Here is a 15,706-nt window from a genome sequence, read left to right as displayed (position 1 = left end):
ACCTGGTCGAACAGCGGGACTTTTCATGGTGTAGATTTAAGTAAGTTTAAACTTGGGCACCAAGCAGACAGGCATGAGGAGTCCCAGGTGGATTTTCATTAAAAAAAAGAGATTTATTTACAAAAAAGAAGAGTCAATACATAAAAGTTCTGGGCCCATAAAAGGGTCAATTGAACAGAACTTAACTTGTGCTATTATAATTTAAACTGAATGGAACTCAACAGACTGAACTGACCAAATGAAGACAAAAACAGACCAAGTTTTCAGATTTTTGTCAACAGCTTTCTCATTTTCTATCATAAACACCTCAGACCATCAGTAATAAACAAATTGTAGACCCAAAAGCCAGACTCAGACACTCAACTGGCTTGAGTTGGTTTGGAAAGCTGAGACAGAATTTTGGTGGAGGCGAGTAAGCAGAGAGAGCAAATGGGTGCAAGGCAGACTGGAAAACACTGGGTGAAGCAGGCATACAGAGACCACAGAGAGATGATGAAAACAAAGAATTAAACAGAATTCAGCAAACACCAGAAAAATACTGACAAGACGGTTCTTGGGATATATGTACTGCAGAAGGGAAATGGAGCACCATACCAGACACAGAGAGAGAACAAACAGCGAACCTAACAACAAATAAAAGGGAGGGGTTAACGGTGGAAATGATGGAGCTTTTAGTTAGCCACAGGTGCTTGCCTGAGTCCTCACAACGTGAATAACATTTGGTCAAATGTTGACATGTTTGTGATTGTTACTATTTTTGCTAAATTAATCTGAAAATGAAGGAATAAACTCTCGATCAGAGTACTGGGAAAGAACTGCCCCAACATCTGTGCCAGAAGAAGACCAGGATGGGAGCAGAGATGTAGAGACTCTCTGGGGATTCTCACAGGACAGTAACATAATGCATTCTTTCTGGGCTTTCTTTCAAGTTATCTAAAATGTAGAAAAACTCTGTACACTGCATAGAATACTTTTCTTTACTTTATCCTATTTTTTCCTTTATTTCAGTAAATCTAATATTCTCTCATTCATATAAAAGTTAGGTCTTCCATTACAGACTGAGGTGCATGTGACAGGACAGAAATGGATGCATATGTGTTTGAGAAGCTTTTACAAGGAGGGAACCTTATCATCAAGCTTTCCACAGAACAGTCTAAGGTAAGACTTAGCCACAGGGAAAAACATGAATCATCCACCAGAAGTGCTGTAATGCTGAGCATTATGGAAGACTAAAGGTTGATTATCTGAGTTCACTGTCAGTGAGGACTAGCCTGTTGTGCCTTTCTGTGACACTGTTTGGTTGTCAAGCCAAAAAGAGGTTGTAAGGGGGCCTTCAGTAAAAATTTGTTTTTCAACCTTGTGTGTGTGTATTTCTTTTAACTCTCTTGAAGTTGTGCTTCATCAAGATCTATCACACACTTCCTCTGAATCGCACGTCAGACATTTCATGTTCTGTGCCATCTGATTCATCAGTGCAACAGTGATTCTTGAGAGGAGCAGTAGAGTGAAAAGTGAGTGATATTCTCCAGTTTAAGCTGGGGACATATAAAAATCTTGCACAAATATGACAAAACCAAGACACTGTTGCTGACATGACTGAAGTTCATGGGAAAGCATTGAATGTTCCCCCAGTCAGATTTTTACAACAATTAGGGGATGTAGATGTCCATTTTGTCATCAGTTAAGTGAATGGATGTGAACTTCTAATAGAGCTTTGTCCAGTATTTAAAAGCAATTTAACAATTGTGGTTCTACTATTGCAATAGTACAATATGAAATTAATTTATATGGAATCAACAAAACTTTTTACATATCAAACAAAAGTTCAGTGGTGGCCTTTCCAGTTTGACATGGAAGACTTCTTCTATTCCTCTTTACAACCACTGGTCTTCCCTGGTCATGTACATTTTTGTCCTCAAATGAATGTCCCTTGTCCTTAAGATGTAGGTGGACTGTTGAGTCTTGACCTGAGGTCATGGCTGTCCTGTGTTGAGCCATGCAATTACAATTAGTAATTCGGCAGACGCTTTTATCCAAAGCGACGTACATATGAATTCACACACCGATAGCAAAGCATCGGGGGCAGTTTTGGGGTTCAGTATCTTGCCCAAGGATACTTCAGCATGTACCACCGACCTCCTGATTGGTGGACGACCGCTCTACCTCCTGAGCCACAGCTGGCCCATGCGCTTGTGAAGTGGGTGTTTTTTTTTTCCCAACATACAAATCTGTGCATTCCTCATTGAATTGGACCACATACACTACATTGCTCTGCTTGTGCCTGGGTATTTTGTCCTTAGGGTGGACAAGCTTCTGCCTCAGGGTGTTACTGGGCCTGAAGTGCACAGAGATCTGCAAAGAGCATCAGATTAAGGACAGAGCATCACAAGACAGAGATTCAGTTGATGAGGGATTCTTATGGACAGTAACTGAGAAAGTCCTGTCAGAAAGGTAAGAGGAGCACCCCTTCAAAGTTGATCCAGAGATACCCACTCACTGCCTGAGCCTCCCAATATATAGTGGTCCACAGTATCAAAAGCAAGCAACACTGAGTTGGAGATCTTTGGTAGCCGAAAGGTTACGATGCATGACACATATCTGCAATGCACACATATCTTTTCTCAACTGTGCAATAACACTATTTATTATCCATATTGTCAACAGTATTTTTATAAGCTGTACATATTGTGCATAATATATAGACTCTTGAAATTCAATATCCTTTCTATGCAACATTGGTAGTTTTCTCATTAGAATATGGCAATAGTATTTTTATGGGCAGTAGTATTTTTATAGTATTTAGAATTTTTATAATCTGTACATAATGTACATACATAGTTGATTCTCTCTTCTATCCCCTTTATACTTTTATCTTGACCCTTCTGTGCCACTGTTTTTTTTTGCTTTTTGTAATACTTGCTGGATGTAACGACTTATTTTCCCCAGTGTGGGATCAATAAAGTCTTATATTATCTTATCTTAACATTTTCCTATATCGCTTTGCATCAAGAAATCATTTGAGACTTTGAGCAGAGCTGTTTCTGTTGAGTGCATCAGTGCAACCAATGGAAACCAGACTGAAACTTGACATGTGCTCATCTAAGACAATGGTAAGCGGTTTAGTAACCACTTTTTCTAAGACCTCAGCTATAAAAGGTAACAGAAATAGATATGCATCTCTAAAGTAAAGAAGGGTCAAGATTTGTTTTTTGAGAAGCTTGTTTAAAATAAGATGGGACAGGACCCAATGTCAATGGATTGTTGATTATAGAGAATATAAGAACTTTTTTGTTTTTTGTTTTTTTTGGACAAGGGATGTCAAGCAGGGGGGTAGAAGACGAAGTTCATATTGCAAACCAGACTGGTTGGTAAGGTATTGAGGAGGAAATGAGGCAATGTTTGCTCATATTATCTAACCAACAGAGAAAATTAAAAAAGTTGGTGAGCTCATCAACTAGGAAAAAAATGGAAAGGAGAAATAATGTCAGTGATAGTTGATTTTGGGATGATCCCAACTTTCAGATACAAGGTGATAAAAGTATTAGTAAGTAAGGAGTTAGTCGTAAAGAATGTATTAAAGACATCACTATTAGGCATAATAATATTGCTATCATAAAAGGCAGCAGAGGAGAGAGAGATGAGAGCAGAGACATGGTTAAGGATGCAAGAGTTAATTTCACAACAACAAGAGAAGAGACAAGTCAAATAAAACACTGTTATGATCTGAAATAAAAGATCCTTACAAGAAACAGAATCAATATTTAAACCACTGGACTTTTATTTAAAGTGTAAAAGAAGATCCAGAGTATGCTCTCCGATGTGTTAATGGCCTGTTATATGTTGAGTCACATTAAAAGAATGAGTGACAATAAAACTAGAAGCAAAATTATCAGGAGCATCATCAGTATAAATTGGTGCACAGTAAATTAAAATAGAGTAAAAAGAATTACTACGCCCAACTTCATCATTTCTAATTCAAAAGAGAAAACAAAGACCCAATGGTCACCAACTGAAACGAAATGGAGCTTCTGAACACAGTAGCAAATCCACCATCATGGCCTGAAATTCTAGTCCAGGTGATTAAAGTTCATTCCTTCAGGCACAGCTCAAAGGGGGGGAGCATGTTCCATATTCCTCTGCCAGGATTCAGTAACAAACAAAAAGTCAAACATTTTAGACAGGATGATGTCATTTAGCACAAAAGCCTTGTTAGCTATTGAACAACCATTCACCAGTTCTATCCTGTGAAGTGCAATATCCCGGCTGTCAGTGGGGTAACCACTGGGTAGGGTTGCAGTTGATGGAGACTCACTCCACTGCACAGTTAAGGAATGTCAGGAAAGAGGTACAGATGAGTGACTTTTCCAACCATGGGCAAGAGAAGTCATTCTGGGGAGCAGTAGAATATGCAAAATCAAGGCTCATCAGAAGCAATCAACGCTTTTTCCATTGACCCCTCGCTTCCAGAGCTGCTTTACCTCAATTCTGGCCCTTCTCTCTCACTTCCTCCAGTGTCTGTGGGAGCTTAAGTGGTGGGGGGTACTGCGGGGATAGCTGTCCACAGGCACAACTGGCAGCAAGTTAGATTGTGGAACATCAACCTGTGTGATTTAGAGTTTACTATGATCTACCATCAAGGTTCTGATGTATAAAAGAGTCTAGCTATCATACACCTGAACAGCAAGTCCATTATTAACAAACAGAACAATTCAATGTGAGATGCCACTTGAGAGGAAAAAACATCTAATTTTTCTAAAAACATGTTTCCTCAATACCCTTCTCCTTCATCTTTTCTCACTTTCATAGTGGGAGGGACTGAGGAAGACCTGAGTTGGCTGCAAACACGGTCTGAAATTAGCACCCGCCCCAGGGAGTATAGTATAGCTAAACATTTTTGAATTCGTACTCTGCCAAACATTTATATTTTGGAGCTAGCTCTAGTTGCCAGATGTTCTAGAGTTCTAACCAAATCACACATTGTACAAATTGTACATACCCCACCAGATTTTTTTGTAACTGGACTTTTTATTCCTTTATTTTGTAATTTATTTTATTATCATAATTTTTAATAATATGTAGTAATGATCATTATATATTATGAGTCAAACATTATTGGTTTCTTCCAAAAGTTACAGGGTGAAATAGGTTCAAAACACCAGCTATGCATGTACACAGCACTCTGTTGAGCATTAGTGCTGGAGGAGAGGTAGGCTGAAGCTCAAAGTTGTGTTGTTGAAGTGGTTAACATTAGCAGAGCATCAATCCCCTTTTCAAATGTGAAAATGAAATGCAATTTAGTTATACACAATTGCATTTAAGAAATGTAGGCATGGTTTGCTTTGCAGGATAGCTGGCTAGTACCAGCCCAAGTTAATGGCCATCCTTCAGTCCAGTTCAGCCCTCTGGCTCGCTAGCAAGCTGTGGCTTGTGGCAGATGGTCATTGTAGTTGAGGCAGAAAGGACCTGAACTTAAAGAGACTTAGGGTTTCCTTTTGGTGTTGCAGACAAACATTAAGAGGAGGACAGAAATCCTTCACATGGCTACATCTCTCTGTCTAGTTAATATCAGTGTGTGTAGGTGTGGTTCAAGTTTGCAGTTTGAAAAATACTGCTCTGTCTGAGTTTTTATTGGCTATGGAGCACACACTGCTGTTAGCACACTCATCTGTACTCATGCTGCTTTCTCTGCATTGTGTTTGAAAATAAATCTGTTCAGGTTCCTTTCATCTGTGGCTTTATTATCTATGTTCTCTAAATTGATGTCCATTGTAGATATAGTCTTTTTATGTAAATTTATACCTCCTTGGGTGAAGCAGATAAGATTTAGCTCTTTTTTCAAGGAAAGTACCAGTGGTGTAGAAGCTACTGTAGAAGTGAATGAATGAGTGAGTGTCATTTTCAATAAGTCACTTAATAATTGACATGAAAATCTCTGCTTTTAGTTACAGTCCTTGATTACATCTACCCACAGTAAGTGCCCTGCGCATTTCCCTATTTCCTTGATATACATACTTTTCTTGGTATTAGTCTGAGTCTAATTAGCCATTGTGTAGGCAGATCATGTTTCAGTTTAGTAGCTGGTTTACTTTATTGAAGAACCATTTTAGTATTATTGTAAAATAAAAGCACTAGTTTCTTTTACTTTTTTTTTTACTTTTTCTTCCAGGTAATCCACAGCACTGTCCCAGTTTTTTTTTTAATAATAAACCTGCTTGTGACCTGAATGCACATGTCTGGCTCTTTGAACTTTGCTTACTTGTCAAAATTAAGATAGTTCTTTTATTTAATTGCAGTCATCAAGTCTAGGTAGAGTCCTCACATCTCTCCTCCCGCTATCCTGTGTGCTCTTAAATATCCACACTTTCACTGTGAAGAGAGAATCAGCAAAGCAGATCTTCACCTCTTGAAAAGACTTCAGTTTTGGAATGGGCACTCCACCTCTCCCTACCACGTCAATGTAGTGTTTGACTTGCAGTTAGAGCAGCAATCCTCTTTCTGACACACTGACATTCTCAATCCACAGTATTTTACAAAATTTAAGCATGGGTGGCTTTTATGGCTACATCCAGTTGCTGTCCTTGCGACAGGCAGGGTAATCGTGGAACAGCCAGTATAAGCTGGAGAGTCCGTGTTCAATTTCCCATTCAGTGAGTTTACATCCAAATCTGAATGTATTGTGCAGGATATGCAACCTGCACAAACCAGTGTTAATTAGCAATTTCTCCATATCATTGTGCAATTACTTCTGGAGTATTTCGAACACTTTCCAATTCATGTTTGGTCCGTCCATTTATATTTGAATGAGATTTCTGATTCCAATCTCTGAAGGAGTCCTTCATTTTCTCTTGAGCTGATGAACAGCCCATAAACTCTGAGACAGTGTATTTAGTCTTCACTTTGGACCCATCCCATAGCCTGAAATGCATCACCTATTTAGCCTGTAAAAAAGTGATTCAGGCTTCCATTAAATACTGTGGGATACAATTTGACAAAGTCACATATTTTAGACAAAGTAAGTTCACAGTACATATATAGCAGATACTTTCATACAGTACATACATATAAGCACTTGTGTTGACCACATGCAAATCAGGAACATGACCCTAAAAAGCCGGTTTGTGTCTTCACGTGACTTGTAGCCACCTTTAGCACCTACAGTAACTTTGCTGTAAACTCATGAGTGAATTTTGTAGCTGTAGCTGCTGCATCTAGCCAATGAAAATATCATGTGTGATATACTCTGTAATCAAGTTGGAGGGAGAAAAGTTGCTGCTGCATGAAAGATTAACAAAGAATCATGTAGGTTGGAGTGCAAAGGAAAGGACATTCCTATAAAGTGTCACTTTATGCAGACAACCTTATCCTCTTTCTCTCAGACCCATGTACTACTATACCAATTGCTCTTGAGCTCATCACTAAGTTCGGGCAAAGTTCAGGATATAAGTTAAACTTAACTAAAAGCATTTTGTTCCCCATAAATGACAAAGCATGCCAGATGTCATTCCAAGACTTTCCTTCCTCTGTTAGTAAGGATAGTTTTACTTAGCTGGGTGTTTGTGTCACTTACAAGTATAGGGATTTGTTTGACAGCAATTTCAAAACGGTGTTTAACAAGGCCAAACAGGAAATGGAGTGATGGTCAACCCTTCCATTGTCACTTGGTGGAAGGATCAACTCAGTAAAAATGACTATCATGCCCAGATTTTTATTTCTGTTCCAAGCAATACCAGTCTTTATCCATAAATCCTTTTTCAAGGACTTTAAATAAGCTCATATCTACTTTTATTTGGAACAAAAAAGTACCCCGAATATGGAAGGAATATTTGGAAAGACAAAAAGGAGATGGGGGGCTGTCTCTACCCAATTTTCTGTATTACTACTGGGCGGCCAATATCCACAAACTGATGTTCTGGGTCTCTGATGTATCAGATGATGACTCTCCGGTCTGGTGCCAAATGGAACAGTATTCGAGTAATCCTGTTTTGCTTCGCTCTTTAATTTGTTCTCCCCTACCCCTCAGTAAACGTTGTTGCACGAACAACCCAATAATTTCTGGCTGCCTGAAGATATGGTCGCAATTTAGGATACACTTTAAGCATAAACAAGCTCTTGTCACTTCCCCGATTCTAGCGAACATCAATTTTGCCCCATCTCTCACAGACCCATCTTTTCAATTGTGGCACAGGAGAGGGATTAAATGTGTGATGGACCTTTTTAAGGAAGGGCACTTCATTTCCTTTGAACAACTAAAGAAAGACTTTAGTATCCCTCAGTCACATTTCTTTAGATACCTACAGGTGTGGAGTTATGTTAAAGCACACTTCTCTTTAACAACCCCTCAGAGTACATGGATAGATGAATGTTTGAACATGGACCCAGTTGACAGAGGTCTGGTGTCTGTGTTGTATGATAATATCCAGAGGGTTGCCGTCATATCACTTAACTGTTTAGCAAGGCTGTGGGAAGAAGAATTTAGAACTACCATTTCAGATGTAAACTGGCAGGCACCAATTACATTGGTACACTCTTCCTCAATATGTATTCGACATGGGTTGCTGCAATTTAAGGTTCTGCACAGGTTACATTTATCTACATTTATCTTTATCAGCCATCCAGCCAACTCTGAGAGAATGACCTCTGAATTCAACAAACTCTAAAACCCGGCACTGCATCAAAGATGTTATCATTACTTGTTGTGCATCTCTCTCTCTCTGTCTCTCTCTCTCCACCTCTCTATCCTTCTTCCCCTCTAACCAATTGGTCAAGGCAGATGGCCAACCACCCAGAGCCTGGTTCTGCTCGTGGTTTCTGCCTGTTAAAATCAAGTTTATCCTTGTCACCGTTGCCAAGTGCTTACTCCGGGGGGAATTGTTGGGTCCCTGTACATTAAAAAGTGTGGTCTTGGCCTTCCCTATATGGAAAGTGTCCTGAGACAACTTCTGTTGTGATTTGGTGCTATGTAAATAAATAAAAAATAAATAAAATAGAATTGCATTGAACTGAAACTAATTGAATTGAACTTCACTGCCTGCTGAGAGACAGAGACAGAGACAGGGAGAGAGACAGAGACAGAGACAGAGACAGGGAGAGAGAGAGAGAGAGAGAGAGAGAGAGAGAGAGAGAGAGATCAAGCCATGTTGCCATGTGAAACCAAGCACATTCAAGAATGCCTGAGAACTGGTCTTCCACTCTCCTCCAGAGCAACTTGTCCCCTGGCCATCTGAACCACCAGTTGAAACTTTACTTTTCCTGTGATACTGGGGTCCACAGACTACGACAATGAATTTTCAAGAAACGCAATGAATTGCAGTCAAAATTTGTAAATGTTATGTTTTCATAAAGTACATCTTAAGCACACAGGAAATAAGATTTGTGCATGAAATTTGCAGTTTATTAACAATGTACAAAATGTAAATGTAAAAACACAGATGCACACAAATACCCACAATTTGTGTTTAAAAAAAAAAAAAAAAACCATCAATGATGCCATCTTAACATGAACATGGTGCTTGCTAGATTAAGCTCTGCACTAAGGCTAAGGCTTCTGATTATTAAAAACTGACTGCAGCCAGGCAGATTTTGCTGTAGGTAAGTAGACCTATCACTGTGTCCTTTTGGAGGCGCAAACGTGGTGCTGGACAGTGGCGCCGCCAGCCGGAATCCTGTACACACTGTGCATACAATTTTTTTTTTGAAGGTGTGGAAAAAAATAAACATTTTAAAGGTTTTTTTTTTTTTATTATTATTGTTTTTGGGGAGGGGATAATAAAGATGCTGGTTTGTAACAGGCTAAACATGCTGAGTCCACTAATTTTTTAAGCCAATTAATTGAAGCCTAACATAAAGGCCAATGATTGTCATTTACGTCATCTGTCACTAAGTGATTTTGAATTCTGGCGCTAGCTATGTCCTTCCTCTACACTATGTAGCCTACCGCCTATGTGGTGACTACGGTTCGCAGTAATGTTATAGAAATGTCGAAAAGACAGTTGAGCCTTTTCCAGGCATTGGATAGAATTGATTAGAATCGTTTCTTGTTGATATTTTTTTTGTTTGGACTTTTAAACATCTGTAGACTGTGTAAATTTCTCTCTCCCTCTGCTTAGTGCGTGTGCGTACTATGAAATTGAATCCTGGCAGCGCCATTGGTGCTGGACACAGCGGGGAAGTGGCCAAATGCATCTCCCGGCTCTGGATTATCATTCTGGTCAGAAGCAGAGGTCTCCGTGTCCTCCCTCAGTGAAGCTACATTCCTTGTAGAGGGTAGGGGGCAGCAGTCTAAACCTCTCTCAGACAGGGGCAGCATCACCTGTAGGAATGTGATGTTTAGCAATGCCAGTGCGGCCATAATTTTCTTCATGAGCGGAAAATACATGTTGCCACTTAGTCAAGAGTTGGTTGGACTGATGTTGTTGCTCCTTACTCAGGTGGTCACTCTGGGGTAAAGGGCTAGTTAACATGTCCGCCTCCACTGGGTCCTGCCCCCGACCATCCTGGATGACCCCCACCTCTACCACCCCCCGGGCTCACTTCCATGAGGGAGACGTCAGTGCCCTCCCTCACACTCAGTGGATCCACAGCAGAGACTGTTGCTAACTCTTGGAGTTTGTACAGGGAGACTGGGTAGGGGTTAACATTATGCACCCTCACAGGAACCCTCCTCTCTTTTACCGTTACTAGGGTCCTAGATACCTCGACTCCTATGTCTCCTCCAAAAGGCTCCACTAGGGCACAGGGGTTCTCGAGGTCCGATGGTGCTGACACTCTGACCCACAGCAGGGCCTCACTCACGCATAGCGGCAGGCAACTCAGGCGGTGCCTTCCCACTGTTCTTTAGCCTCAGCAGCTTGGATCCCCCTGCAGTCTGCAAATACATTTTCCCACTCTTTTCCAAAATTTCGTACCGGAGAATTGGGGCAGAGTCCACCTCGGTTTTTAAACATTTGGTCCCAACAGCCCCAGATCACATTCATCCCCAGAAGGGCTTTATGCTCCCCCAAACTGTCATCTTTCACGATGACAATTCCACGTGATAACGCTGTTACCCACCCAACATTGAAATCTGCAACCATATAGCCAACGTAGGGAATTTTAAGTCCATTGGTAGCCCGTAAGGTCAACCATGGGAGGTCTCCGTTGTTCATCTGTTTATCTTCAAAGAGTTCTTGACATAGACTTTCGCTAAATGATGTGACCTGGGAAGCGGTGTCTGCCAAACATTTACATCTACATTGTCTACTTTGACTTCTGCTACAGGACAAGCTTTAGCAATGGTGGCTTCTGCTAGTTTGTGGGTAGGGTCACATTTGGGGGGTCCGGTCACTTCAGCCACAGTGGCTGGCGGAATTAAAAACCCTGCAGTGTTTCTCTATGGGGGCAGTAATGCCTAATATGTCCTGGTTCCCCACACTGATTGCAAATGGGGTGGCCACATGGATCCCACTTAAACTCTTGGTCATTTGACGGGGCTCTGAATCTCTGCCTTGCCCTACCAGGATCATCTGAATAGGCCCTAGGCCGGGATGTGGGTACAGGAGGTCATGGAGGACTGTTCATCTCTGCTCGCAACTCATTTACAAGCACTTTTGCTGTTTCTGTCAATTGTCCTTTCACCTCTTTAAGAATCTCCCTATGAAATTCTTGTTTCCAGTCATTAGCATCCTTTGGTAGAGAGGGGTTAGGCCCGTTTACCACTAAGCATGAAGGTTCTACTGACCGTTTATCATCCTGTTCTTCTAATGCAAGGACTTCTAGTTTTACCTCGTGAAATGACTTGATGGTTTGATGTTTCCTTACTTGACGCCTCAGCTTCACTTCAACCTAAGAAACAGTTCTCTGAGGCGAAGGATCTAAGGGACTGGTTAGTTTCCTGTCTGCAATTAAAGAATTGAGCTCTTAGGACAGATACATGAGTGGTGTTACCATACAGCGTAGACAATACAGCAGATATTTTCTGTGGGGTATTTCTACCAGCTTTTTCTACAGTCAATATTTCTCTTTTTGCCTCGCCATCCAAAAACCCCATTACCAAGTCTGCTTTTTGGGCATCATTGATTGGCTGGAAGTTTAACATTGTCTCCATTTGTGCTTGCCATTCTCCCAATTTGACCTCTGACTCTCTGTACCCATGACATTCCCATGGTAAAAGGCATCATTGTTGCTTGCTGACCTGCAGCCTGTTATACAGCTAGCTGTTCCTCCCCAGGCATGTTGCAAGGTGAGGCCGCTCAAACTCAACAGAAATCCTGCCGACAATGCCAAAAATGTCACCACCGAGTTGTGTGACCGTGACAGTGTGTAACCACCACCGGTTTCTGTTGAGGAGCAGACACACCGAACAACAAATGCCAGGAGAGGATTTAAAAGATATAAAACATATTTCTTTATTACAAAGTCTAAAAACTATCTAAACAATAGATAAAAAGATACTTCGGAGGATTGGTCTAAAAGAGAGTCCAACGGTCTGTCCACTGAGAAGGACCATCAGTGCCTCCAAGATGACCGAGACAGGCAGTAGACAAAACAAGTAGAATTGTAAATAGAATAAAGTGTCAACACATAACTAGTGTGCTGTCTTCCTAAACGGCTGTATTCTACATAGAAGCACATGTAGGAACAATTGCAGTTATCCATTGATTGTGTGTGGTCAGTTTAAGCATGCGCTGTGATCTACGGTCAAACCTCATATTAGCATCTTCTTACCAATTGTGAACACAATGCCTCCACAGTCATACCTTCCACCTGTGAATGTCCTCAGTTTTGCAGCAAGGTGAGCTACACAACAACAGTAAGCTCTGTCTCCCATTTTGCTCTTTAACTGATATGCCCAAACTGCCCTTTCATAGGCCACTAATTGAAGATAGAAGATCAAGATATACACTACTCAGCTGGGTAGACGGGCTCACTGCAGCAGTGATGGACCCTTGATCTGAAAGTAGTATCGCTGGGGAATCGACTATTTTGTCACATTGCACATCCATAGCCTGCATCAGCCATAATAACTTTATAGCACAAATCAAGTCAAGGTGTTTAGTGGTTTTTAATCTCTTATATGCATAGGCATATAATCAGGTCATAATAAGCATATTGTCCACAACACAGAAATCTGTCTTTCAAGAAAAAGGAAAATTTTTAATTCACGTTTGATACTTAAAAATTATATTACAGTAGTAGATTTGTATGACATTATGTCCATCTTGTATAACAATTAATTTCATATAATCATACTCTGTAACAGGGGGGATTTAGGAACCAATTGCAGTTCCACCAGAACACAAAAGTCAGGGAGTAGGACCTGATCCAGGAAATACAGGGCAACAGACATAGTACAATACTGAAGGCAAATGTATTTACCAGGGAGCAGGCGATTGGATTTAGTCAAAGGCAGGCAAGTCCAGTAACGAGGTCAATCTGGTACTGATTGTGTGTGGGAGAGCTGCTTAAGTGCTGGGCTGATTGCGATGAGCTTCAGGTGTGTGATTAGGTGAGTTGGCATGTAGGTGTGGCTGAGTGTAGAAAACCACTGGCAGAACAGGTGAGCAGATGAGACGACAATGGCAGCGGGTCAGAGACTGGGTGGATGTGACAATACTAATTGAGATGTATGTCGATAAAAATTACTGGACAGAAGGTGAATATGAGCAACCAATCTCAATGTGACAACCATATCATTTCACTTTTGTGACTGGAAACCGTTCTGTTCCTTTTTTGTATTCCAACCTTGGTAATGAAGTAATATGTATGACACAACATAGCAAGAATGCATGCGGTAAAATATTTAAGATGCTTTTTTAGAAGTCTTCCAAACATTGTAGTTTCACCACAGCAGATCTACATCAATAACATCTGTGGCTGCATAATGACGTAGCCTAGTGTAAGTTCAGCCAGACTCACCACGGTTATCTTTTCTTAAGTGCTCAGGAATTCTTCTTCACATCTTTCCTTGACCTCATGACATTTTCCATTATAGTCAAGGAAAAGTGGTTTGGAAAGGACACAGGTAGGGTTGGGTGATATGATGTAAAATTTATATCATCATATTTTTTTGTTTTTGTTTTCTATTGTGATGGTATCATGTCATGGTATTACTTATCCCCCACCTACAATGCTGTTCTTTCATCACTTCCCAGGAGATTTAACAACTATTCACAGTCGGACTAGTGTTACACCAGTTGCTCTAACAACTGCTGTTACACAGGAGCACTAATAACAAAAGTGGTATCAATGTCCTTGATAATGACCCCAGAGAGGTCAAATACCAAGAAGTCCCACCAGTCAGCAAAAACTGAAAAAAAACATAAAGTACAGTTGCCCTTGACTCAACCCTCCCTGGATTCAAGTCATTCATTTGTAGGAGGAATGGGGTGTGTTCAAGACAGCAAATACAGCTGATTCGGGTTGCTAACGTTTAGCTGCAGTGATTGGTCATGGACTATATTTTAGGTTTAGGAAACCTAATGTGTGTGTGTGTGTGTGTGTGTGTGTGTGTGTGTGTGTGTGTGTGTGTGCCCACATATTACTCACACTGTGGGTACAAAAACCTGTTTACACAGTCACACACTCACCTTACTTGTGGGGACAAAATACACATCCCCACAATTTAAATCATTAAATTTTGGGTAAAGACTGAGGATAGGGTTACGGGTTAGGTAACATTAGGTTAGGTATAGGGTTAGGAATAGGTAAATAGTGGTTATGGTTAGGGTTAGGGTAAGTCTCCAGGAAATGAATGTAAGTCTATGTAATGTCCCCACAAGTGATGAAAACATTGTGTGTGTGTGTGTGTGTGTGTGTGTGTGTGTGTGTGTGTGTGTGTGTGTTTGTGTGTGTGTGTGCGCGCACGCACGCTACAACTTGAGCCCTGTTTTTTTAGTCTAGATTTGTTTACATTTTGGCATATTGGCACAGTTGAACATATGAATAAAGTATGAAAGTAAATATTAGTAGTTAGTTACTGTCTCCATGGACGACATCTGTCACTGGATTATTGTGACACTGAGGAGAACTTCAAAATGTGATGATCAGGCAAGTTCTGCTCTTATAAGTACTGATAATGATGTCCTCTGAAAGTCAAAGTCACACTCAGTCTAAAAGTCTAAAAATGTGTATGTTATGTTTGTGTTCATATTTGACCAAGGTATACCTCAGAGGAGGAGTATGAATTTTGATGCAAATTGGAATATTGAGGCTTTAAAGGGTTTGAAAGAAAATCTCTACAGTGGACCGACAGCATATGTAGCTGTCAGTATAGCTGATGCATACTTATGGATTTTACAGTCTGAGTTAATCGAATCATTTGGGTATCTTCCAAGTTAGTCTTCTTACTCCAAAAAACACTAGGAAGAGATCTCTTCACAGCAAATAAAACCAGGCAGAATGATCACATCAAGCAGTATCGGTGTATAGTACATATGGCCATCTCTTTGGCAGACAGAATTGAAAAATTGTGCACTTATCCTTTAAGGCCTAAACTCACCTGTCACACTATCACAGTATAGTTAACTTGAATGAGAAAAAAAAGCGCCTCATAGTGTTGTTATGTTAAAGCAGCCAAGTCTTTATTAATCTGATCATGTGGTGGGATATTCCCTTATGCAAGTGGAAAATAGCCAACCATCTTTTAGCATTTGTTCGTATTTTCATATTAGTATTAGTATTTAATATTACATTTTCATATTCGTTTTTGGATTAAATCACATGCTCAAGA

Source organism: Chaetodon auriga, chromosome 1 (assembly GCF_051107435.1).
Source record: "Chaetodon auriga isolate fChaAug3 chromosome 1, fChaAug3.hap1, whole genome shotgun sequence".
In the NCBI taxonomy this organism is placed as follows: domain Eukaryota; kingdom Metazoa; phylum Chordata; class Actinopteri; order Chaetodontiformes; family Chaetodontidae; genus Chaetodon; species Chaetodon auriga.
The sequence above is the reverse complement of the archived record's forward strand: the minus strand, read 5'-3'. Positions refer to the sequence as shown.